We start from the raw sequence: 25,597 nt of genomic DNA, 5'->3' as shown, positions 1-25,597 counted from the left end.
GCCATAAAACAAAACTTAACAAATTTTAGAACTCCACTATCATAAAAGATACTTTCTCTTACCACAAAACTTAAAGTAGCAATCAATAACAATGAGATAGCAAGGAAAGTTCCCATATGTTTAGACATTTTGAAACTTACTTCTAAATACCTCACAGGCCCCAGAGTGAATTAATATGAATTTATATGAATGAATAAGCGAAGGAAGGAAATAATAGGAATTTTAAACCAAAGTTTTAAAGGGAAATTAAATGTTTAAAGTAGAAACCAACATTGAAAGCTACATATCAAAATTAATAGACTAGTTAAAGCAGTACCAAAAGGAAAACATACAGTCTTACAACACATATATTTGAAAAGAAAAAAAAAAAGGAATTTTTGAACTACAAATTTAAAATAAACAAACAACAAAAAAAGAGACACATAAAAAAAGATAAATGCCTCCTTTGACCAGAAATGGAAAAGAAATGCAAAACTATGAGCTGGGTTGAAGCCCAGGCAGCCAGCATTTTAGGACATGAGGAATGAAAATAACCATCGAGAGCACAGGCTTGCTGGTTCCTGGAAGGGTGTTTCAAGACACTGAGGAACTCTGCCTGAAGATACGACTGAGACAAGGTGCGAACCAAACAGGCAGTGGTGAGTGGAGAGGAGAGCCTCACAACAAAGGACTAACTAAATCAAGCCACGCTCTAATTTGGGTCTTTGATATCCTCATTTTATCAACGTCCCCTGAATACTGTTGAAACACCTGCCTCCAGATGGGGGGCCTGGGACCTGAGTGGATGCAAACACAGAAACTCCCACTTAAAATGGGTCTGACAGGATTCCAAGAGGCATATTAACAAGCACAGTCAAGAGAAAAATGGAGGTTGAGATAACATTAAAACCTTCCATCTCAAAAGCACCTGGAAGTTTTAAATGCAACATAACAAATGTGTGACATAAAGGCCCGGTTCTGTTGGAGGTGATTAAAACTCTGAGAAGTGCTCCTGATGGAGCTAGTGCAACTCTAGGGGTCAGGGACTGTGGAGCTGTACCCATCGTTAGGTCTGAAGAAAGGAGGGAACCCAGAGGAAGCGAGGGTGTCAGGAAGGCCTCCTGAGAGGAAGCGTGAGCTACGCTGGAGGAACAAAGCAGGCCTAAGGGGGCGCCACAGGAAGAGAGCCAGGAGGCTACTGCCCTGCCGTCCTCCCTGCCTTCCTTCCATCTGCTACCAGGATTCCTGTTAGTCAAAACCAGGCAGAAGCCAGAGGGCAGGGGACCCCCCTGGTGCAGTCTGTACGGGTCAGCCCCCGGGCACTGAGCAAGGGAGAGCAGGAAGGAGGAGGCGGCACCAAGGGAAGCTGCCTAGTCCAGGCCTTCAGTGGAGGTTCGCTCCAGGCTCTTCTCCCTAAAACAAAGGGTAATTAAAAGGATTTCTGTTCTGAACATAACTTCCCTCTTTTGTCTAAATTACTTTTGTTGGTATAATAGTGTTTTGCTTTACATTTTCTTTTGACATAGAATTTTGTGCAGATAGAACAGTCTTTTTTTTTAAGGTTCTACAATAAATCATTGAAAAATCATCTCATCAAACATTTTTTTTTCTACTGATACCATAGTTATATCTTTTTTCCTTTTGACCAAAATGACTTAGTCAGAAATTTCTTACTTTGGAAGTACCTTTTGGGGCTGTAATAATGTGGTTTTAAATAAAGAGTAAGTAGGCCAAGGGTGGTATGAGCAAATATACCTATAAAAATCCCCTGTCAAAAGCCCCAGCAGAATCTGCCTTTGGATAATAGAAGCATTGGAAAAGGGAGGCCGATCAGATGATGCTTCAGAATGAACATCCCTGTATTCCTTCAGGAAGACCAACATGCTGAGCATAAGAAACTGGTCAAAATACAACCAACAGACATCCTCCTCTTCTGGGAAGATGGAGTTGATATAAATTTTCACATGGCTGTCCCTAAGTAGAGCCAGCAGTCCTGGAGATGTACATATACAGCACAAACATGAGAAGACTCGAGATGGTGGAGAGAAGAAACCTCGGGATCATGCTTTTTTATTTTAACTTTTTCCTGGTACAGAGTGTTTTTCAGTTGCCAGATTTCATGCTATTTGTTTGAATACTTTCTCTTCTATTTGTTCTTTTTTTCTAAGAACAACAGTTTAAACACTGGTATTCCTTTTTCTTTCATCTTTTTTAAAAATGTTTTTATGTCTTTTCTGTTTCCATTTCATTTTTATGTAGTTTTATAAAACTGTTCTTTTTTATCTCTTGTTTATCTTTTTTTAAAATATAGCTTTCATCTCTGTTAAGGTTTTCTCTTTTTCTTTTATTTCTTTCTTGAGCTTTAACTATTTGTTGTTTTCTCCTGATGTTTTCTCATCTATTCTTTAACCTCTTTTATCATTCTGGGGGGATCTTTTTTTCAAAGACCACGTTTTAATCTCTCAAGAGATTATGATAATTTTTTAATATATATATAAAGGGTGCTTCCTCTTTCGTGTAAGGTTTTCATGTCCTTTTCCTTTGAGGTGTGTGTGTGCATGAATGTGTAAGTTTATTTTTTATGTTTCCTCTTTTCTGGCTATTCTTCATCTTTGGACACAAATAACTATATCAAAGCTAGTATTTGCCTCTGAAGAGGGTCAAGACAAGAATCCAAGTCAGTCTAAGGCTTCAATTCAGGTTTGTTGTCTTAAACTTCTTTCAAAAAGTGTGATATTCTCTACCAAGGAAATATATATGCAGTTCACCAATAAACATATGTAAAAGTGCTCAACATCATTCATCATCAGGGAAATGCAAATTAAAATCACAGTATGATGCCCCTACATATCCATTCAAATGGCTACAATAAAAATGACTGACATTATCAAGTGTTGGAAAGCTGTGGAGATCCTAGACTGTCATACATCAATGGTAGGAAATGTAAATTGATGCAAATGTTTTAGAAAATGGTTTGTCTACTAAAATTAAATATGTATTTACTTTCACCCAGAAATTCTGTAACAGTGATTGGATAGGAGCACAGGGAGGGATGCTAGCAATATTTTGGATAGGAGTTACATGGGTGGGTTAATTTTGAAATAACTCACTGTATATATGTTTGACTTATGCACTTTTTGTATGTACTCTATAGTCCAATACAAATATTTATTATGAAAAAATACAACCAACATCAATTAAAAAATAAGTTGCCTGCTACATGCAAACGTTGTATTAACTTTATATTTCTCTTTTCTTCTCTCTTAATTTACCACTATTAATAAAAATACTAAAATAAATGGAGAACAGTAAGTTAATTGTTCAACCTGTTTCAGATTGATGTATGAGCACTACTGTTAGATTTAGAAAGAGTCATTAGCATATCTTCAAGTCTGACAGCTTTGAAATGTCGGTGAACTTCTTGACACATCTACTATCAATCTCTAGTTATTGTGCTGTGAATTGCTAATTAACTGCTAATTAACCTTCCAGCTCTCTTAGTTCTTAAATTTTCAGGGTTTACTCTGAATGTAGGTAGCAAAGACAGGGCTCATGGGGATAGGGGACTATTCCCTGGGCTCTACCAGCATTTACTTCAATGTTATTTTAAAGATAGAATAGAAAAAGTCAAGGTGAAGAGTGGATTTAACTGCAACAGAAATCCTGTTCTGAGCATTAAAAAATTTATTTCTCATAGGGTACAACACTAGTTTTTTCTATGAAAAATTAGTATTGAATAGATATAATGAAGGTACAGAAGTAATGAACTATGGTGTAAATCATTTCTTTATTCATGGAACTATTCTATACATATTTGTTGAGATTTACCAGTATCTCAACAAATCCCCTAGTATCCCTTAGTATATTGCCATTACAAGGATCCAACACCTGGTAGTAGGAGGTGGGTACTATAAATAAGCACAGTGAAGTGTTATATAGACAGGATGGACATGTACACAGTTACAGTGAAGACACAAAAGAGGAAGCAGTTGGCCTTACCCAAGGGAGTCAGAAAGGGCTTGCTGAAGAAGGTTGTCTTAAGCAGAGTACATGTAAGTACTATTGCTATTGATATTATTATTATTATTAAAACATACAACCCAGAAGTGTATAAACATGGCAAAAGTTGCAAATTAATAGTGATAAAGCTTGTATTTTTGACCTATAGAGCAGTTTCATAGAATAGTGACAACCAAGAAAGCTAAGGAGAAAAAGAAAGGGATGGATCACCTCTCAGGTAGAATCCTCTACTCATTACTTTTTAGTCTTGAGTTTGTGTTTGTTTCCTGTGATTCCACAGTTCTGAGTAGACACTGAGACCTCACAGGTTTTCAGGAGCCACTTCCCTCCTCTGCCCACCTTGCCTCTTTCTCTACCCATCTGTCAAAGCATGAGTAGACCCAGTGTGCACACTTGTGACATCAACTTGCCAGTCTAAATATCTCACATAAAATCTTTTGAAAGTGGCAGTGTGTACTCACTCAAAGCTTTAAGAATGGGAGCCAACTTTAATTTGTTCTTCCTGTTTGCTGAAAACATAGTATTTCTCTCTTAAAGACTTTATTAGAAACCTGTTTTCCTGTGGGAACATAGACAAGTAATTTACAATGATGAATTAGTAATGATGGTTAGAGTCAAGAGGGTCTTCAGTTATTAAAGGTTTGTGCTATTTTTAAAAGACATTAAATTTGCACAAATATTTCAAATTTTAAAGAAGCCAGTTCCAAAAAGAGAAGAGCAGTTGATAATGACAGTCATAATGACAATATGGACACTGATGATGGCTGCCATACCTGATGATGTGCCAGGCACCACACAAAGCACTTCACATGTATCTTCTCCTGGAAGGATAAGTGCAAGTGGATGGCACAGTCTTAGAATTATGTCAGGGAGTCTATTGTAAAAATGTTGGTGGCAGAGAAAAAAACCTTGCCTTAAATTTTTTTGAAGACATAAAAGCAGAGGAAAAATAGGCCTGCTGCCCAAGGACAATGGTGTGATTTTGGAGATAGAAACGCTGAGCTCCACATTCTATTTTGCTTTTCTATCAAAGAGAATCATCTTGACATGGAAATGGAAAGGTGAGTTTGAATAAGGGGAAATAAGACCAATACACACAAAATGATTCTAAGAGGACCCCTAAAGCTCTAAATGAGTCTACCTAAAGGCTAGAATAAATTCAACCACAAGGTGTGAATAGAACTTTCAAAGGAGTGCAGTCATGATCTTGGAATCTTGGAATACCGAGGACTGCTGAAAGGCTAGGGATATAAGTGTGTAACTCCGCTATTTTACAATAGGAGAACTAACTGCTTGTGGGAGCAACAAGCTAAGAGACAGTACTGTATTTTCTTGATTTCAAGTCACACTTTCCTTTTTAGCACATTAACATTTTGGAAAACAGGAGGTATGTAATGACCAAAAACAAGGTACCCTCTCCAGCCACCAGACCCAACATAGATTGTCAGTGCCTGCAATGCATTAGTGATGATTACCTACCACGTGTTCTTTCACTAAGTTCTTTGCATTTAATATGTGGTTGGATTTGAACTCAAATTTTGGTCCTTTTGTGTTATATACACTATATTCAAAACCACTATGATCTAGCGCTGGAATAAAAAGCTCTGGGACATATATAGATACACATTACAAAGGAATGCAATTATGAATGATAGAAATGGTCACATTTGTAGGATTTTCAAAGCTCAAAGAGTTTGCTGTGACTAATCTATGTAATATCCTCTACCCAGCAAAAACTTCTGGATATATTTTGAAATTTTATTAACAACCACACTTAAAAATAACTAGAGATCATGATCATGAGTGTGAGTTATGAAGAGAGTATTATGGCAAGACCAAAATGATTCAAAAGAATCCTTAGGCTCTGAATGTAAAGAAAGCTGAAATTTTTGAAAGTGGTATACAATTATAGGATAACTATGTGCTATTTTCAATAAAAATATAAAAATAATGTAATTCTTCCAAAAAATATATTCATAAATTGATGTGATTTACTATCATTCTGTTACATTAGAATTAGATTAAAATGTCATTAAAAATAAACTTTAACATTTATGGTCAAATGGTTTTAGACAAAGGGGTCAAGACAATTCCATGTGGAAGAAGAATATTTTCAATAAATAATACTGCAACAAGGTGTCTATATGCACAAAGATGAATTTGGACTCCTCACACAATACAAAAAGATTAACTCAAAGTGGATCATAAACAGGAATGTAAGAGTTAAAACTACAAAACAGAAGAAAACACAGGAGTAAGTCTTCGTGATTCTTAAGTCAACGATTTTTTAGCTACGAAACAAAAACACAAGTGATGAAAGACCGATAAATTGGACTTTGTCAAAATAAAAAACTTTCACTCTCCAAAGCATACCACCAAAAAATGAAAAGACAGCCATAACAATGGGGGAAAATATTTACAAATTAAAGCTCTGAAGAGACTGCTTATTAAAATATTTAAAGTTCTTTTAAAACTCAAAAATTAAAAGACAGCCAAAATTTTAAATGTGCAAAGGATTTGAATAGACATTAATCCAAAGAAGATGGCTAATTAGCATCTCAAAAGATGTCCAACATCATTAGTCATTTGGGAAATGCCAACCAAAAACATGGACTACCACTTCACACCCACTGGGGTAGCTATGATAAAAAAGCAAGAATAAGAAGTATTGGTGAGAATGATGAGAAGCTGAAACTTATTCATTGCTGGTAGAAATGTAAAATGTCTCAGCCACTTTGGAAAACAGCTTGGCAGTTCCTCAAAATGTTAAATATAGAGTTAACATATGACCCAGCAGTTTTACTTTTAAGTATTACCCAAGAGAAATGAAAACACATCCTCACACAAAAACTTGTACATAAAGGTTCATAGAAGTATTATTCATAGTAGCTAAAAAGTAGAAATAATCCAGATGTCCATCATATGAAACATGGATAAAGTATCATACAATGGAATATTACGCACAATAAAAATGAAGTGCCAGTACATGCTACAGTATAGGTGAACCTCAAAAACAAAATATAAAGTGAAAGAAGCCAGTCACAAAAGAACACACATTGTATAATGCCATTTATAGAAAATGTCCAGAATAGGCAAAATATACAGAAGTAGATTAGTGGTTGTATGGGCTATAGAGAGGGGAATGGAATTAGTTGAGGAGGCGGGGAATAACTGCTAATGAGTACAAGATTTCTTTCTGGGATGATGAAAATGTTTCAAAATTAGATTATGGGGATGGTTGCATAAGTCTGTAAACATACTAAAATATATTGAGTTGTACATTTTAAGAAGGTGAACTTTGTGGTGTATAAAGCATATCTCAATAAAGCTAATTTTTTAAAAGGCATAAAGAGTGAATCATACTTAAGCATGTGGAAGGGAAACCAGAGATCACAAGGACCCAGACTGAGTTTACTAAAATTATGTCAATTTGGACTAACTTTGCTTTTTTCACAGGTGGGATTACTCATCTTAGATACAAAAATGCTGTAAACTTAGTATATCTGGATTTTATTAAGTTACATTATAAAAGTCTCTTGTTATGTACCATTGGACAAATGGACAATTTGGGGGAATATGACTTGAAATCATGGAGAGTTTGATGGATTGACAACTGAACAAATGTATAAAAGAGAATGATTAATAAATATATATCACTGTTAAAGGAATATTTCATTGTGGGATACACTGTTATATGTCAAATGTTATTCTGGTTAGTATTTTTATCAATGACTTTGTATATGACAGATCATTGGAAATAATCACTTATTAAATCCTAGCAGCGAAATGCTAAATGTCATTGACAAAAAATCTCAGTGCATCTGTTAATATTTATTTGGATGTGCCTAGTAAAAGAAGCAAGGACAAAATCAAACAGAAGAAATAATTCCTGGATTTAAATTTTTACAGATGGTCATATATTCATATGCTGCAAATAACTTTGTAAATGTTAAATTTAGAAAAATGGAATCTCAAGTTACCTAGTACTATATTTTCTCCAAAGTGCCCCCAAATTTCAATTCTGCATTGAGTAAATAAAGCCACTGGAAAGCACATGCATACCGAGCAATACTGTTAGTCTTGGCTGGCACAAGCACTCCTAAACTAGTGCTGTGTGTTGGTTACAGAGTACAGGTTTCATTTCCAGACAGAATTCACTTGCTAGCAAGGTAAAGCTCTAGATTCTTGGGAATTAAAATCCTAAAAGAACCCATTAGGTCAACCTTCTGCTCTTCTAGCCAGTTTGAAACAAAATTGATGTCTGTGTACATATTGTCTTTCACCTGGATTGCACGCTGGCTGCTTCATGATAGAAAAGCTAGTACATGTCTTGGAAACGAAATACCTGCTGTTCTGATGTACACTTTCTGGATGAGACATGAGTTAGTGGATTCTTCACAAACACTGGTCTGTTCAGAGTTTACTGGGAAAAATGTTTTCTCCTTTATTTTTTTAATTGTTTGGTTAGGATATATTTTTTCTTTGGGACTTTGTATGAAGTTGAAAGTGACAGTTCTGCCAAAACATAGGTTGCAAAACACCTCCAAGTGACCTAAGTTACTATTGCCAAGTATGAATCACTGGAGTCCATGCTTTCAGCACTTTAGCAGAAGTCTTTCAAATAGTGTTTGGCCTGTTCTCCAATGAAATAGATACTCTATGCTTTTCTCCCAGGGTGTCTCTCAGCAACCTACTTCCACAAACAATGCAAATCAGAAAAGTGATAGCATTTAATGGGATAAATGCTGATGATTACATTTCCTCTCTATAGAATATGTGCTATGTGAGGGCTTTAATAATTAAAATATTTCACAACATGCTAATTGCTACCTAGAATTATCTGATAACATATCTTTCTTTAAACAAAATAATATAATTTAGGCGAAACCACATGATTGCTTTGGTTTTGATATCGGATTACTTTGCCTTTATTCTAGAGTTTTCAGTGATTCTAGTAATCCTAAAATACATACCATTTATTGAGAAAAGTACCAAGCAGTGCTCACTTCAGCAGCACATATACTAAAATTGGAACAATACAGAGAAGATTAGCATGGCCCTGCACAAGGATGACACACAAATTTGTGAAGTGTTCCATATTTTTAAAAAAATGAGGAAAGTACTAAGCAGTGTGCCGAACATGTTAACATGTAGCACTTCCAGACCTTTTAGCATCCCTTTGAGATTAGTATTACTGTTCCCCTTTTCCTTACGAAGATGTGGACACTCAGAGTAATTAAGTGGCTTGTGCAGTCTTACTCACTGTAGATGTCAGAGTCAGGGTGTGAACCCATGTTTGTCAGACTCCAGTCTGTCATCCCTGCTTTTGAGTTGAGTAAATATTTCATAGTCCTTTTCTCTCAGGTTTGCAAAACTTTTTTATTGTTGCTTATGTAGGGCTGTGTAGCTATCCTTAACAAAACCATGCTGCATATTAAAAAGAGTAACAGAGTTTAGGTGAGGAAAGAATATTCTACTCAGGGGTGTTTACTGTACATGATTTAAAGCCTTCATTTAAAAAAGTTAATGGTTAACCCATCTGTTTCTTCATTGCATAGATAATTTTCTTTTAGTCTAAAACCTCACCATTGTTGTACATAGATTAAGTCCTGAGTCTTATGGCTTACTTTTTATTTGATTCCTTGTTACCTTTTCTCTTATTTATTCTAAATTACATGTTTATTTATTTTATTATTGTCTTATCTCCAACTTCACATTTTTCTCAGATAATTTACATACAAGAATATTGTGGATAAAGAATATTATAGCAGATGAAACTACCAAAAAAAAACACCTACAATTCCAGGCATTGTCCTATCCTTTTTCTGTTAAGTAGAAGGAACAATGGCAGACATGTCACTCCTGTCTTATCTGTCTCTTATAATCAAAGACCTAAGAAGTGTAGTATTTTATAATTTAAAAAAAATCAAAACCTGATCTAGGGAAGAGGAGTAATAAGACCAGAATTATGTTTTAGGAAGCACATTCTGGAGGTATGAAGCATATTTAGGAGATTATTGTCGTAGTTTAGGCAAAAGCCAATGAAATTTGAATAAAAATTAAAGGGATGCGGTTAGAAAAGAGTATCAGGTATGGGGGCTACTAAGGAGATAAAATCTATTGAACTGGATGAATGATTGGGTGAGGAGTATGAAGAAAGAGAAAGTTTCTTGAATGTCTCCCAAAATTAAGAGGAGTAGGTTTGGAGGACAGATGACATTTACAAATAGATTTTTTAAATCTATAGTTTATCATTCTGCCATTAGACTCTAGGAGCCAGAAGACACAAACTTAGTTTCTTTAATGCTGGACATTCAATAAAAAGTTCAGTTTTGGTTATGTTGAGTTTTAGATGCTTGGGGGGTCATACAGTTAGAGATGTAAAAATTCTAAAAACTAAAATAACCATTGTGATTATCTTTGGTTGATAGAATTATGCTAGTTTTCATTTTATTATTTTATTTTGTATGTCTTAAATTTGTTTTAATATTTTATTTTGAATACCCCATATTGCTACAATGAACATATATTACCTCTAAGAAAAAGTTAAAGCTTATTTATTATTTCATAATAATAATAAGACTGGATAGACAAATAGGAAACCATCAGGGCAGCGTATAGGGACAAACAATATATATCAAAGAAATTAGAAATTTGGACAGAAATTTTGTATCAATTTTATTCTCTTATCCAAATTTTGATAGTGCCTGTGTCACCACATGATAAAACATGGGTGTTACAGCTTATTTTCAAATTTCCCATCCTCCCTTGTTAATTATTAGGGGAATCACTATTCTGGGCTAAATTGCTTGATCCTTCAGATGTAAAAAGCAAATAGCTGGTAATACCCCCTCATCATTAGCTCCACTCCTACTATTGCCTAGCTCTCTTTTTATTTTGAGTTTCTGAATAGTCTTTTACTGTAGGGCAAAAAAAATCACTGTATCTGTTTAGAACTGCTCCTATCTTTCTTCAACCCACATTTTTTAAAAAAGCATTTCTAATAGTAGGCAGACAATTTACAGCAAAAGTAAATATGAGGCAAATGAAATGCCACACATAAAAATTAGATACACATAAAATAAGTTTCTGTTTTTGTTTTTCCAGTCTGTAGTGAAATATTCATTCAGTTTCTCTGCCACAGAAATGGTTAGACCTAACTTTATATTATGTCAATATAGTTGCTTTCCATTGACAGCCTGAAAAAAGAAAAGAAAAAAAGAAACCAAAGAGAGTTCTTTCAAAAACCACAGGAAACACAAAATTAAAGAGTATATGGTACCATGGAGGAGTGGAAGAGCTGTGACCCAAATGAGGAAACTGAAAAAAAAGAATGGGCTAACAAGGAAGAGAATAGGGACAAACTTTAGACATATTTTCTCCTAGCACTAATACATAAAATGTTCAGTCAATACCTACAGCAGATATATTTACCCTCATTGCAGACAGCAATGGGAACAAAGTGGAAGAGATGGAGGAGCAGAAAAGAACAAAGGCTGTCAAATGTCATATTTTGTTTGCTATCATTAGTTTGTATCTTTAAACTCCAAGGGTACTGTATGATGTTCTGACTTTTTACTACAGGTCTATAATGTGAACATATACATTTGATATTTCTGGAAAACTTACTTTTACTATCAGCATTCTTCCTCTGCAAGATGTTTCTTAGAGGCAGACTAACCTATCTTTAGTGGGATCTGACAGATTAATGATGTACTAAGGGCCAAGAATAAAAGATCTAAAAAGTCTGTAATGTTCCAAGAAGAAAAGAGGAAAAGAGATAGTTTTCGGGGAAAAGGACCAGCCTCATAACCATCTTTGTATGTCAACATAAGAAGAAGTTCAAAGAAGTTATCAAGTGCCTCCTTCAGGATTTCACTGGGGCCATTTTCATTATAAAGTCACTGGGAATGTCATAAATGGCAAGTATGAGAGACCACGATGTAAGGTTTAGAAAATGGGGAAATTCTTGACTCACTGTTGAAAACCCATGTGGAGGGAAATAGTAAAAATTATTGGTTGCAATATGCCATGAGGACAAGGGTCTGTATCATTCATGTTTTATTTACAAGTGAAGGTGTTGCTAGCCAGGTCATCATGCATAAGAGAAATGGTGATGGTATAGACGTCTACTGAGGACTAGGCTCTAAGCAGACTTGAGATATTTATAGAGAAATGTAAATATAAGCGATAACTGTGACTAGGAGAGACTAGTATAAGCCATCTATCACAGCTCTTTTTCATAACAGTGAAAACCTACAGAAGATATATTTGCCCTTAGATACTCATCATAAATTAGGATTTTAGGTGAACTTAAATTTGACTTGAGCAAAACTTAAATGTTTCAGTTATAGTCAAGAGACACACTATAACATAGAGAAAAATGTGTATGTTATATTATTTGCTTGTCAACAAAATTTATATTTAATCCAGAAGAAAAGGAGAAATGGAAGCAGTAATTTGGGTAAGACAACTTGTGAGAGAAATTGATAAATGCAGAAAAGGGAGAAGGTGGTAAAAGATGGCATTCAAAGGGCAAAGTTTGTACACATTAATATATTACGATGCATGAAAGTAACTGGTCCAAGTTGTGAATTTTATACTTGGTAGACTTTGTGGCAGTGATCTACATGAATGTGGGTGTGGTAGGCTGATAACATAAATGATCTCAGTTCTTCACATTTTCCTAGGTCCGTGTCCTTTGCCATGTGACTTCACAGCTCTTGTCATCCTATTTCCTTGCCTCTTGATGCAGAGCTTGGCCATGTGGCTCTCTTTGGCTGGTAGGATTTAGAAGATAAGAGCAACCAAATACTTGGAAAGGTGCTTGCACAATTCCACTTGTGCTTTTGCCCACTACAGTCACCATGACAATTATACATCTGAGTTAATGTAGATAGCAACATCCATGTGAAGTAGAACTGAGTTATCCCATTCATCTGAGCCACAGCCATCCTAGATCAGCCATTAGCTGCCAATCCCAGAAATGCAAGTGAACCCAACCTAGATCACAGAGTTGCTTAGCTGCAGGCCCCAGATGTGTGAGTAATCAATGCTTATTGTTGTACGTCACTGAGGATTTGTGATTGGTCATTACAGGGCATTTTTGTGGCCATAGAAAACTAATTCAATGGGAAAGTGGTTATATTTGTAATATACAAGATGGCCAAATGATTTGTTATGGCTAGCATAGTGGATCATATATTTTTGGTTACTTGTCACTCCAAGATTTGTTTTAAATAGTGGGAAATGACCAAGTTTTCAATTTTTGCAAACATGTCTTCCTTTTTAAAAATAAAGTAATTTTAAATATTTTATTCAGCACATTAAGAACCTAATGTTAACCATCTGGACTTCTATTTGGAAGGATGACTTTCAAAAATATATCAAAGTCCCCATAGAAATTTTCAATTTATATGTGAAACCAAAATTAAACACAAATTTTATTTGCATCTATTTTTAAAAGGTTTGAGTGGTTTACAATAGTTAACATTGTTAAATGTTTGCTGTGTACCATGTTCTAAGAGAGGTATTAATGTTATCTTAATTTATAGTGAGAAAACTGAGACCCAAGAGGTTAAGAAACTTGTTCAGAATCACATAACTGAGAAGTGGTTGAGCTGGGATTTAGTAAGTCTTCAGACTCCACACGTTCAACCACCACACTTCACTAGCATGAAAAATAAGGGAATAATTATGTGCTGGATTTGGCAACGCACTTGTGGTTTTATTTTTAAGGCAGTATTTCAGTATAAATATATTTTGATCATTTGCAAGTGCCCAATACTTGTAACTGCTTTCTAATTCAATAAAGGGAAAAGGAAGAAATGCAGAGTTAGGCATCTGGACACCTGCTGCTAGTTCTATCACCTTTATTTTTAGATACTTTAAGACTTTTTTATACAAACAGTTTGACCACTTTTGTTTTCATTTCTATTATATACATAATTGAGACAATAGTACTTGATTCATTTAAAAAATAGTGCTTCGCATTTCCTAAGTTAAAAGACACAAAATATTTACATTCTTATTATTTGTTGCATTAATACTTAAGAGCTGGTAATGTGTGGTAAATTTCTTATCATGTGATTCTGTAATATATTGATAGAACACTGATCTGTTGATGGTACCACACCCATTAGTATAGATGTCAAGACTCTGCATCCAGTGTTTGTAGTCTTAGGCTGATAACAAACTATTACTGCTTTGCCATCTCTAGACCTATTAACACTGTTTAGCTTTTAAAAGAGCTAGGCCTGTTGAAGGCAGAGTATACCACTTTTAGTTAGTCACTTCAACTAACATTAGATACTTAGGCCTGCTTAATGGTTGCACATCCAGCTACTATGGAGGGAAGTTGCAATATGGGATATGCTTGGCTTGTTTCGATCCTCACATTGTAGAGACCAAGGAGAAAGAAGTTAAAACATTTCACCTTGTTTTTAGACAATGCCTGGAGAAAATGAGAGATGCAGATCACAAATTTTTACTTCTCTTTCAAGCAGAGTATTCCTAAATTTGTTCCTGTTACTCTTAAACATCATGAAATGATCACATAGTGAAAGCAGAGGTTCTTAGCTTTTTTGCACTGTGGTTCCCTTTGGCAGTCTGAATTCTATGGGTACCTTCTCAGGAAAATGTTTTTCATTCTTAAAATAAAATGCATACTGCTACAAAGGAAACTAGTTATAATGAAATGTAGTTATCAGAATATTTTAAAATGAAATACTGTAGCAAATGTTTTCCTCTATTTGTTCTAAATAGCTAGACAAAACACCCAAAATATATAAAGAGCTCACGTGCCTCAACAAACAAAAAGCAAAGAATCTGATTAAAAATGGGCAGACGTTCTGAACAGGCAGTTCTCCAAAGAAGAAATTCAGATGGCCAACAGGCACATGAAAAGATGCTCCACATCGCTAGTCATCAAATGCAAATTAAAACCACAATGAGACTCACCTCACACCAGTTAGAATGGCCACCATCCAAAAGACAAACAACAACAAATGTTGGTGAGGTTGTGGAGAAAGGGGAACCCTCCTACACTGCTGGTGGGAATGTAAATTAGTTCAACTATTGTGGAAAGCAGTACCGAGGTTCCTCAATAAACTAAAAATAGAAACACCATTTGACCCAGGAATTCCACTCCTAGGAATTCACCCTAAGAATGCAGGATCCCAGTTTCAAAAAGACAGATGCACCCCTATGTTTATTGCAGCACTATTTACAATAGCCAAGAAATGGAAGCAACCTAAGTGTCTATCAGTAGATGAATGGATAAAGAATATGTGGTACATATACACAAGGGAATATTATTCAGCAATAAAAAGAAAACAAATCCTACCATTTGCAACAACATGGATGGAGCTAGAGGATATTATGCTCAGTGAAATAAGCCAGGTGGAGAAAGACAAGTACCAAATGATTTCACTCATCTGTGGAGTATAAGAACAAAGCAAAAACTGAAGGAACAAAACAGCAGCAGAATCACAGAACGCAGGAATGGACTAACAGTTACCAAAGGGAAAGGGTGTGGGGAAGGTGGGTAGGAAGGGAGGGAGAAGGGGAAAAAGGGGCATTATGATTAGCACACAAAATGTAGAGGTGGTGGTACAGGGAAGGCAGTATAGCACAGAGAAGACAAGTAGTGACTTTAGCATCTTACTTTGCTGATGGACAGTGACTGTAATGGGTTATGTGGATGGGACTTGATAATGGAAATCTAGTAACCAAAATGTTGCTCATGTGATTGTATATTAATGAAAACAAAAAAATAACTAGACAATGTATTTAAAATACATTGAAATTAAATGTTCTATTTTAAAGATAGAGCGTAAAGGCTAGAAAGAGAACATTAGGTAGGGAGTGATGTTTAATTCATCTCCTTCCAAGTATTGACCACCAACAATTAGAGGTCTAGAAAATAACTGAGATGTGTGGGTGACCAAAGTGAGAGTCCTCAATTTTACTACACTGTCTGAACCACAGAGCACCAAGTGCCCAGGTAGTTTCCATGCGTGTCTATCAGCTTCCATCGCATGTGATCTGGCAGTGATTTTACAGTAGCTGTGTTTGTAAATGACAGCTCAAGGAACTTTTTCAACTGTAAGCTGATTTGAAAATATCTGTTATTGCTATTAATGACTATCATGAACTGCCTGTTTTTGTCCCTCCTCCAAATTCATATGTTAAAGCCCTAATCCTCAATGTGATGGTATTTGGAGGGGGAACCTTTGAGAATTGATGAGGTTTAGATGAAGTCCAGAGGGAGGGTTCCCCACAATGGGCTTAGTGGCCTTATAACAAGAAGAAGAGAGGCCAGAACACACACTCTCTGTCTCTGCAGTGTGAGGACACAGATACAAGGTAGCCGTTTGCCATCCAGGAAGTGGTCCTCACCAGCCACTGAGTCTGCCAGAACCTTGATCTTGAGAATAAGAGCTGTGGGAAATGACTGCTGTTTAAGCCAGCTAGACTACAGTATTTTGTTGTGGCAGCTAAGCTAAAGACAGGGACAGTCTCAGGTACTAGGAATACTACTAAGGTTTGTTGCATACATGTAAAATTGAAAGAAATGCTTAGTTAAAAGTTATAAAATAAACATATAAATTGGTTTTCCTATTCAAGTTCATAGATCTCCTGAATTAGAGTCATAAATCTAGGTTTAAATAAGGGATCTATCACTTATTGACTGCAAACTTTATCAAGTTATTTTAACTTTCTGAGCTGGGTTTGTTTTAATGTATAAATGAGGGCAGGAATATATATACTTGATAGTGGTATTTGATGATCAAATGAGATAATGAAAATGAAAGGCTTCCTACACTATAAAATGATAAATGTTAACTGAGTTTGTTATATCTTTATTGCATCCTTAAGGAAATTTTGAATTTGGTTTGGACTCAATTCAGTAAGGTTTGAATCCAGTTTGTTCTCTCATGAACTCAAATGATTCACCTTCTGTGTAAGACATAAAGAGACAAAGATGAGTGAAAAAGAGATGAAGGAAGTTAAATAAAATAAAATAGTGCAGGAACTAGAGAGAGGCGACTAACTGGACCTATCTCTTTTGTTCTCTTCACTATTTTTAATTAATCAAACATACGTACAATAAAAGGCATACCATGCCTGAATTTTAGGATTATACAGCTTGATACTTTGTACTTACATATAGACCTGGGTAACTACCACCTAGATCAAACTATAGAACATTTCCATACCCCAGAAGTTTCCTTTATGCCCTTTCCTAGGTATGTCCAACCCCTTACCCTGTGAGATAACCATTATTCTGACTTCAACACCATATATTAGTTCTGCCTGTTCTTGAACTTCATATAATGAATCATAGAGTATGTAAGCTTTTGTCCAGTTTCTTTGTGCAACATAATCTGTGAGATTCATCCATTTTGTTGCATGTTATCAGTGGTTCACTGTTATTATTGCTGTGTAGAGCCCTTTCCTTTCATCAGTGGTTCCATCTTGCTCAGAATCATACTAATTCGACTGATAATCTGTATCTCCACTTCAGAGATGGTGCAAATATGATGAACAGTTGCCCTTTTAAAAAAAGTAGAGTTTTCAAAGATTGCTCGTCATTCCCCTGTATTTCCAACTCAGGGAGAAAACTTCTCCATTTCTTTCTGGTATCCTTACTTTCTCTAAGTCTGGGATGCATGGAAATGTAAACAATCTATCGTGTGAAACAAGATAATATGAGCATTTTTGTGGTCTTTGCTGCCACCATCTTTGAGCAATTTCCTAATAGAGCAAATCAACATGGAATGAGTAATGACCATTGTTATAAGTTAAAGAAAAAAAATTCAGATCTAACATTACCAATGGAAGAGCAGAAAATCATCTGAGAATCTAATATGAGCCTCTTTGGAAATTTGTGAGTATAATTCTGGTTCCATCATATTAAAGATTGTTATGCTTGTAGAAAAGCTGAAAGACTGGAATCTGTTTGCAATTACCAAATCAAAATGCAATTAACTAGTCACTGGGAACAAACAATGATGTATTTAAATGCCCTTTTGGAAATGTAGAATTGGAAATGGGGATCAGGTTCCCAAGGCCCGGATGTTTTCACTTATGAGCTTTCCTATGAAATATCGGTCGGGGACCACTGCAATAGTTGGTTTTAAGAGAGAGAGAAAGAGGGGGGGATGGGTGGGGGAGAGAGAGAGATGGAAAATACAAAGCAAATGGCACTTGCATGTGGGCATCAGAGCCTCTCTTATTCTCGGAGCACTTCAAAGGAAACTGTCCCTCCATTCCACAAGTCATTTTGTTCTGACCTCACTTATAATGTATAAATAGACCTCAAACTAAGGATTGAATTTTGCTGGCACATGATCTTTTTTCCTTACAAAATTATTACAGAAAGTGTCTCTGATATGGCTGAGAAGTGTAATTTGGGCTGGAAAAAAGAACCTTTGCTGCTTATGAAAGTAAGAATTTTTCATTTCTCTTTCAATAACCTCATGGCTGATGAGGTAGAAATGTTCATTTTCCCTCTTTTCCGTTGAAAAAGTGTTTCTCTAGTGTATGCTATCATCAGCATTCATTTGATGTACATTAGCTACTTATTTTCCTAAAATCAGGCTTTAGTCAGTTTTTGGCTGTAGCTTTTAATGGACAGCAAAAACATTGAAATATAGCTATAATAGTGGAATAATTAAAGAAACATTTTCCATACTTATACCTGTCTATTACAAGGGATGTTCACTTAGTAAAATTAATAGCCATTTTCTTTATATTTCTCCTGGCATTATATGGGTGGAGATGAGGAAGGCTAGTAGGATCGCTGAGAGTTGAGTAAGTGGAGAGGCAGTAGGGAACCTGGACAATACATGAGCTGCTTCTCAGACTGAAGTTTGATTCACTAATGGCCCCATAACGATGGTCACAGAGAGGAGCCTAGGAGCTGTGATGGACTCCCCCGAATGTCGTGGACTTCTGAGTCTCATGCCAACTCACTCTGGAACAGCAGGATCTATAGCTAGATTAGTTGACTCTAAAACCCCACAATTGTCTTTAAGGAGTGCCTCTTTCAGCAAGAAGTAGCTACAGGTCACCCCCAGTGATTGCAGGCCTGAGGTAAGAATACAAATAGGGGTCTGAATAGTTAAATATTATACATCAGGAGAAAATACTGCTAAATAAAATATCCTAGCCTCCTACATTGGCCAGTTTTGCAATTACAACTCTAAGACTGCTCAGAGTTCCCAGTTAGAATGTGGCAGTATAGGGGCAGTTTATCCAGACTCTGTCCCTGCTACCACCCTAGCCCCCAATCGCTGAATTAAGTCCCACTTCTTTTTCAATCCCAGCTCTTTCCCAAACCTAAAAGTATCTCCTGAGTTCGCAGGTGGACAGCCTAGTCCTGTTGTCCAAGCTTCATCCCCAACCCCTGCAAACAGTTATCTATGGACAACCCCCAAAACTAAAGGGACATATACTGTCAGCTCAAGGGAGCCCCCAAGAGGTCAGACCTGTGGAGAGGTCAGTTCAGCCCCTTCAAAAAGTGTTTGGGGCAATTCGCTCAGTGAATTCCAGGGGTCTGTGTGTCTGTAGCCTAGCCCAGAAACAGGGGGGAGAACTGTGGGTAGGCATGACCCTGAGGCCAGAGAAGCTCACCCACTGGGAGGGGCATGATTGGAGGAAGCCAGAGAAGAGCATTCTGTGAATGCTCTTGCTTGGGTCCAAGACAGTGCAGAATGGCTGCTCTGGATTATACATTAGGCATGTAGGACACTGACTAAAGCCTGGCCTTTAATGTCCTAGGGATGGTACAGGTACTGTAGATTCAGAGGTAAGTCAACCCTTGTGAACAGGCCACTATAAAAAGCAAACATTAGCACAGGCAGAGAGTGGAGTTCTTTCCTTTCTCAGGACCACTGTAATGTGACTGTCTCTCATATGGGCTTGTCCCATTCAAAGGGTAGTGCTGAAAATCAGACGCTTATCCTCACAGCCACTGATTCATATTTTCTAAGAGACACACATGTTCCAGGAAACAGCTCTCCACCTAGTTTCTGCTTCAGTCCTGGCCTGTTGCCTTGCAGTCCGCTGACTGCAATTTCCTAATCACTAACTCGTGAGAAGGGACCCTCCCCTGCCAGCCAGTGCCCAGGCTAAGCCATCTGGGATTTAGAATCTTCTGCAGCTCTGACTGCTGGAGCCTTCCTGAGCAGCGCTGGCACACGGTACTCTCTGCTGGCCTGGAACAGGACCCATGGGAAAGGTGTCTGGGTCTCTTGATTGTTTTCCATCCCCCCGACCCCCAGCTAGATTATCTGAATAACCAGACAAATGTGGAAGACACTCCACAGGACTAGTGGCCCTGTCTCTTCAACAAATTGAGGTCATAATAAAAAGACTGTGCTTGATTTTTTAAGAGAGACCTAATAACTGGATGCAATGAATCTTCTTAGATTGTGGTTTGGATAAACTAGTCATGGAAGTGCTTTAGGGACAATTGAGTAAATTTGAATATGGTTTTAGTATTAGGTGAGATGAAAATTTATTGAAGGGGAAAGATGGAGATCGGTGATTGGAGGAAAAAAACAAGTTGGCAAAAACAAAAAAAACCTTACAGGAATGTCTGGAAAGATATAATTAAGAATTTATAGTGGTGATCACTGGGTAGTGGCAGTGTGAAGTTTTAATTTCTTTTCTAATTATCTACAATATTTATATTAATGTTTATACTAAAAATATTAGTTAAAAAGAATTGGAAGACATAATATTATATTCCAATTTGTTTATAAAATTACTATATACCTCTTGACCTGCCCTTCCAGATTAGCTCAGGCTTGGTAGGGACCCCACAGGAAGCTATAATATAAAATCAGGAGTTCCCACAGGTATTTGCAGACAGGACTGCATTAATCTTTCACCCTTATGAGTTTACTGGGTTAAAGTTCAATGTTATTCCTTCAGCTTCCACAGAAAGGTAAAGTGGAAACCTCCATTTGAAGAATGATTTGTAAAACTATAATAGAAGACGTTTTCTATTATTTCATGAGGTATCTCTTAAATACCTAATTTATGAATTATTTCTAGAGTTCAGTGCCTGGAAAAAATAGCTTTTCCTTTTCTCAATTCTTTTTCTGGAAAAGACAACTCTGTAATCTATCAGGTTTTCTGTTATCTTGGCTGCTAGGGAACTCAGATGTAAATTTAGTATGTAATTTCATTAACTAATTAATCACATAAGAACCTAGAAGAGTAATCTCTTTTTCTCTTTACATTTCATTATTATTTAATAAAAATCTATTTTAAAACAATTCTAATTGCCTTTTTCTACTGATGTGATCATTTTATACACCATTTTGAAATTCATTTTGGAAGAGAGTTGATTACAAATAAATAATAGGACTGCCTGACAGATCTGTGTAGAGCTTGTAGGCAATTTAACAATTAGCAGACAGTGCTTTGGAGGGTGTGCATAGCCCATGACTCTCCTCACTTTCTCTGAGTAGAAAGGACCACAGTTAGCCACATTGGCACAACTGAATCATATGGACACATGACCGGATCCAAGTGTGAGAGTCCCTACCCTCCACATTTGGAATTCATAAAGCTATTATCTCTAGTCTTGGTTACTTAGGATGCTGTGAGGTGTAAATAAACCAACAATTAAAACAACCAGTGTATAGAAGTCTCTTTGTATCTTTGAAAAAGAAATAAAGCTTAAACAAACCATGCTGAATCCTCTTATTTTGTGGTTGTCTAAAAGGCACATTGGAAATAAGAGAATATTTTAAATTCTGGAACCAAAGAGAGCCAAACACAATAGCATAAACACTCTGTAGCGTTTACTGAAGCAGCCTTAGAGAGTGGGGTAGGGCAGGAGTCAGGTCAGCCATTGTCATCGCCTGGGGAGTGGTGACCCAAAACATGTGTCACTCCTCCATCCCCCACTTGCCTTAGCGGAGCAGGCTTCAAGAAGGTTTATTTTTCAAAGGCTGCAGATAATTCTGATGCCCACTACTTCCCTACCTCCTCACGAATGAATTAAGAAATGATTTGTGAGGATTTTTTTACTGATAACTGAGCATAAAGACAATGGTGTGTGTGTAACAAAGTCCCTGCCAGGGAAGTGCACTTCCCTATATGTTATTAGCATTCTCAATTCACACCACCTTCGTAGTTTCTTACAGTAATTTTTGTTGTTGCTGGCGTACTATGTGGCAATTAATTTGCTGTTTCTCTGACTTTAGGTTTATTATGCTCACTGAAGTTGTTCCCCAGAAATTATTAATTACACCAAATCCATGCTTGTCTCATCAATTCAGCCTCTCCACTTCAGTTAGAACAAGAATTCTTTCTTCTTCCAAGCGGAACTAAATAAGGTAGGCTTTCAATAAAGAGTCACTGATTATAATTGAATTAGCATTAAGATCACGCTATAGCTGACCCTTGAACAATGTTGAGGTTGAGAGTGCTGACCCCCTCTCCCCACTCTGTGTAGTTGAAAATTAGGATATAACTTTTGGCCCCTCAAAAACTTAACCACTAATAGCCTACTCTTGATGGAAGGCTTACTGATAACAAACAGTCCATTAACACATACTGTGTATGTTGAGTGTATTATATACTCTATTCTTACAATAAAGTAAACTAGAGAAAAGAAAATGTTTTTCCAAATTGTCTTAAATCTCCACAAAATTCTCCAATATATTTATTGAAAAAAAACCTGTGTGTAAGTGGACCTGCATGACTCAAACCCATGTTGCTCAAGGGTTGACTGCATTTTAATGGCATGAGATAGCAACTTCTTAAATAAGTTCCTTCTGGTTTGGAAGAGTCAGCGAGTTTCCCAGAGGAGATAGGCTCAGCACACTTATCACTGAAGTGCTCTGAATTTGGTAGTGAGAGGTGACTGGAATTACTTTGACTTCTACCAGATCAGGGACTTCCTGTGAATCCACTAAACTCCCCTTGACTCTCAACCACAGACTCAGATTCTCTACACGGATTTCTGATTCCTTTATTTTCTGATCTTCACATGTCTGTTAAAAAAAATATATGATGGATTCTCAAAACAGAAACAGATGTAATATCTAATTTCTTTTTGGAAGTGACAAAACATATAAAGATTTGGCAAGATATATATCTCACATATTTCAAGATTTCAGAAATAGTCATCAAACAAAAAAAAGAACAAGATACAGGGTGGTCTTGCTCTGATTCCTGTGTTCCTTTTCCTAAGGTTCCACTGATGGCCTAGTGTCAATATAGAGAATATAGAAATCTCATATATATATAACAGAAAACATATGATATAGAAAATAAAATAAATATGTATTTTCAAAATAATCATTTAAGAGAAACAGTAAATGTCTTAGTTTTGAAAGAAAACTTGAATACAATAATTTATACATTTTAATCTGACTGAAAACTTGCATCAAATCACCTTTGACCAAAGGAGCTTTTCCCATCAAAAAGAGAAAAAGCTCAGAAATGAATAATTTTACTCATTAACTTCTAAGGGCAGTTGTTATACAGAGCAAAGAAGTAGATGTAATAGCTTTTAAGAAAGAAAGATGTGAAGAGGCATATACTGATGAATATGTGTGATAGTGGCAAGTAAGTAAATTTGCATTTATATAGCACCATTTCTCAGGTTAGACAATTGGTAATATATTTGCTACAGTACAGTTCTGTGATGTAAAATCCATACTAAAGAGAAATGATGTGGCTCTTTTTAAAATAAAGGCTCTTAGATCTGGTGTTACACGTACCACGCATTGGGCTAGGTGGGGACTTCTTCCTGTCACTTTACTTGCACAAAATCCTGTTGGTATTACCTCTGGTTTTGAAAATTTAGAAACTGAGGGTCCAGGAAAATGACATGACTCAGTCAAAGTCACACACTTGGTAAACTGCAGAGCCAAGATTGGAATGCATACCTTTCTTGGTCTAATGATTTTACTCTAGCCCAGTTAAATTAAGGGAAAATGCTGCAAATTTTCAGGAGATCTTATATTTGAGTAGTGCTTAATGTGTGCAAGTTAATTTTGCAACTTTTTATTAACTCCTTAACGCATATTTTAAAGACATCATTGTAGAGACAAAGAATGGCTCACAAAGTTTCAGGGACATACCCAAGTTTGTGTGTGGTTCTTGGCAGAACAGATGCTCAGCAGCTCTGGGGAACTTGGATTAATGCTTTGACACTCCACTCCAGTCAATCCCAAGCAAAAAACATTACTGTGCGTGTTGCAATCTGCCCTCCTTAGAAGAGTGGTCTTCCAACTGTGTCTTGAGAAACCCAAAGGCTTCTGCAGAGAGCCTCAGGTGGAACACAGGATGGAGAGGAAAGAGCAACTGAAGAATAGAGACCTGGGATGAAATCTGAGTAAATGGGGCTTTAGCTACATCTCCCCTTTAACCAGAGGAGTCCTGCTATAATTTGCTTTGTATATTTTTCTCCCTCATAAGATTTTGCTCAAAAAAAGGGCTCTGTAGCTTTAAGGTAATTGAAAATTGCATCTTTTCCGCACATGGATATTGCATTCTCTTTCAAGTTTTTGTGCTTTTGTATCCAGGCATTTGAGAAACATGTTTAAAACCAGTGATTAAGAAATGGACAAGAAAGGAAGGTGGATTGGAGGGTTTGATTACATAAGGTTATACAGTACTTTTCATGTATGTCACAGTTCAGATTTACCAGCTGGTTAATGTTTACCAGTAATCAGAAAATTAACCAGCTATGTCTACACTGAGGCTTCTCACATCAAGCCTATTAGATGTTGAACAGGAGCTTGTTAGTGCGTCCCAGTGGAAAATGATGACGTGAGCATGACACTGGCAGTTAGACCAACATTTTTAGGGCAACGGTGAATCTTTAAAGAAAGATGTGCTAAGATTTCTTAGGGAAGGAGACATATAAGTAGATTTCATTGTAAGCATTCTCTCCAAAGTTTTTAATCACTTGGGGTTATTCACATATACATGTATACATACACACATAACTGTGTCCTTATGTCACTTCTGAGTCTCTGCTGCACAGGATTTTGTGCACACCTCAAGTAGAGCCCCACAGCACAGCCAGTGCTGTCTGCTGTTCTTCCACTGGCCTGCTTCTCATCAGGATCTAGAATCTGACTTGTCATTGTAAACCCTGGAGTTGGTATTGAGCATGACACACAGATGCTCAATAACAGTTTGTTGAGTATTAGATCAGTGTATTGAAAAGAGAGGAACAGAAATATAAACTCTCATTTTATCCTTGTTAGTGCAAGGAGAGATAAGGATTTCTCTTGAGGTCTTGAAAAATAGTAGGCTGCCTTACAACTTGACTGTTATTCACAGTTATTCTAATTTCAGAAGCATTTACAGTGAGGAAAATTGGCCAATGGGTTAGAAAAATACCAGCTTCTTTTCTTGCAAGATCTTTTGCATAAAGTTTCAGAAATTAATGATAAAAAGAATGTGTATAGTCTGCATCTACCTTCCAAAGTCAGTTTCCTTAACAGATGCCTTTTTAGGACAAGAGTATTGAGTGTTCAAGCTTTAAGGGAAGAAGAGTACTGGAGAACTTCCAAGCTTTATTAACATCAATACCAAAACCATCCTGACTTGTGTA

General features: G+C 36.4%; 1 non-coding gene across 1 annotated transcript; it reads left to right on the top strand.

Annotated features, from left to right (window-relative positions):
* The first annotated feature begins 8,997 nt into the window (after window positions 1–8,997).
* On the top strand, window positions 8,998–9,103 carry LOC118968414 (U6 spliceosomal RNA). The gene has a single exon (XR_005056067.1). It is a non-coding gene; the product is annotated as a U6 spliceosomal RNA (small nuclear RNA).
* Window positions 9,104–25,597: the final 16,494 nt, after the last annotated feature.

The sequence above is a fragment of the Manis javanica genome, chromosome 1 (genome assembly GCF_040802235.1).
Source record: "Manis javanica isolate MJ-LG chromosome 1, MJ_LKY, whole genome shotgun sequence".
Taxonomy (NCBI): domain Eukaryota; kingdom Metazoa; phylum Chordata; class Mammalia; order Pholidota; family Manidae; genus Manis; species Manis javanica.
Note: the sequence above shows the minus strand (reverse complement) of the source record. Positions and strands in the feature narration are given on the sequence as shown.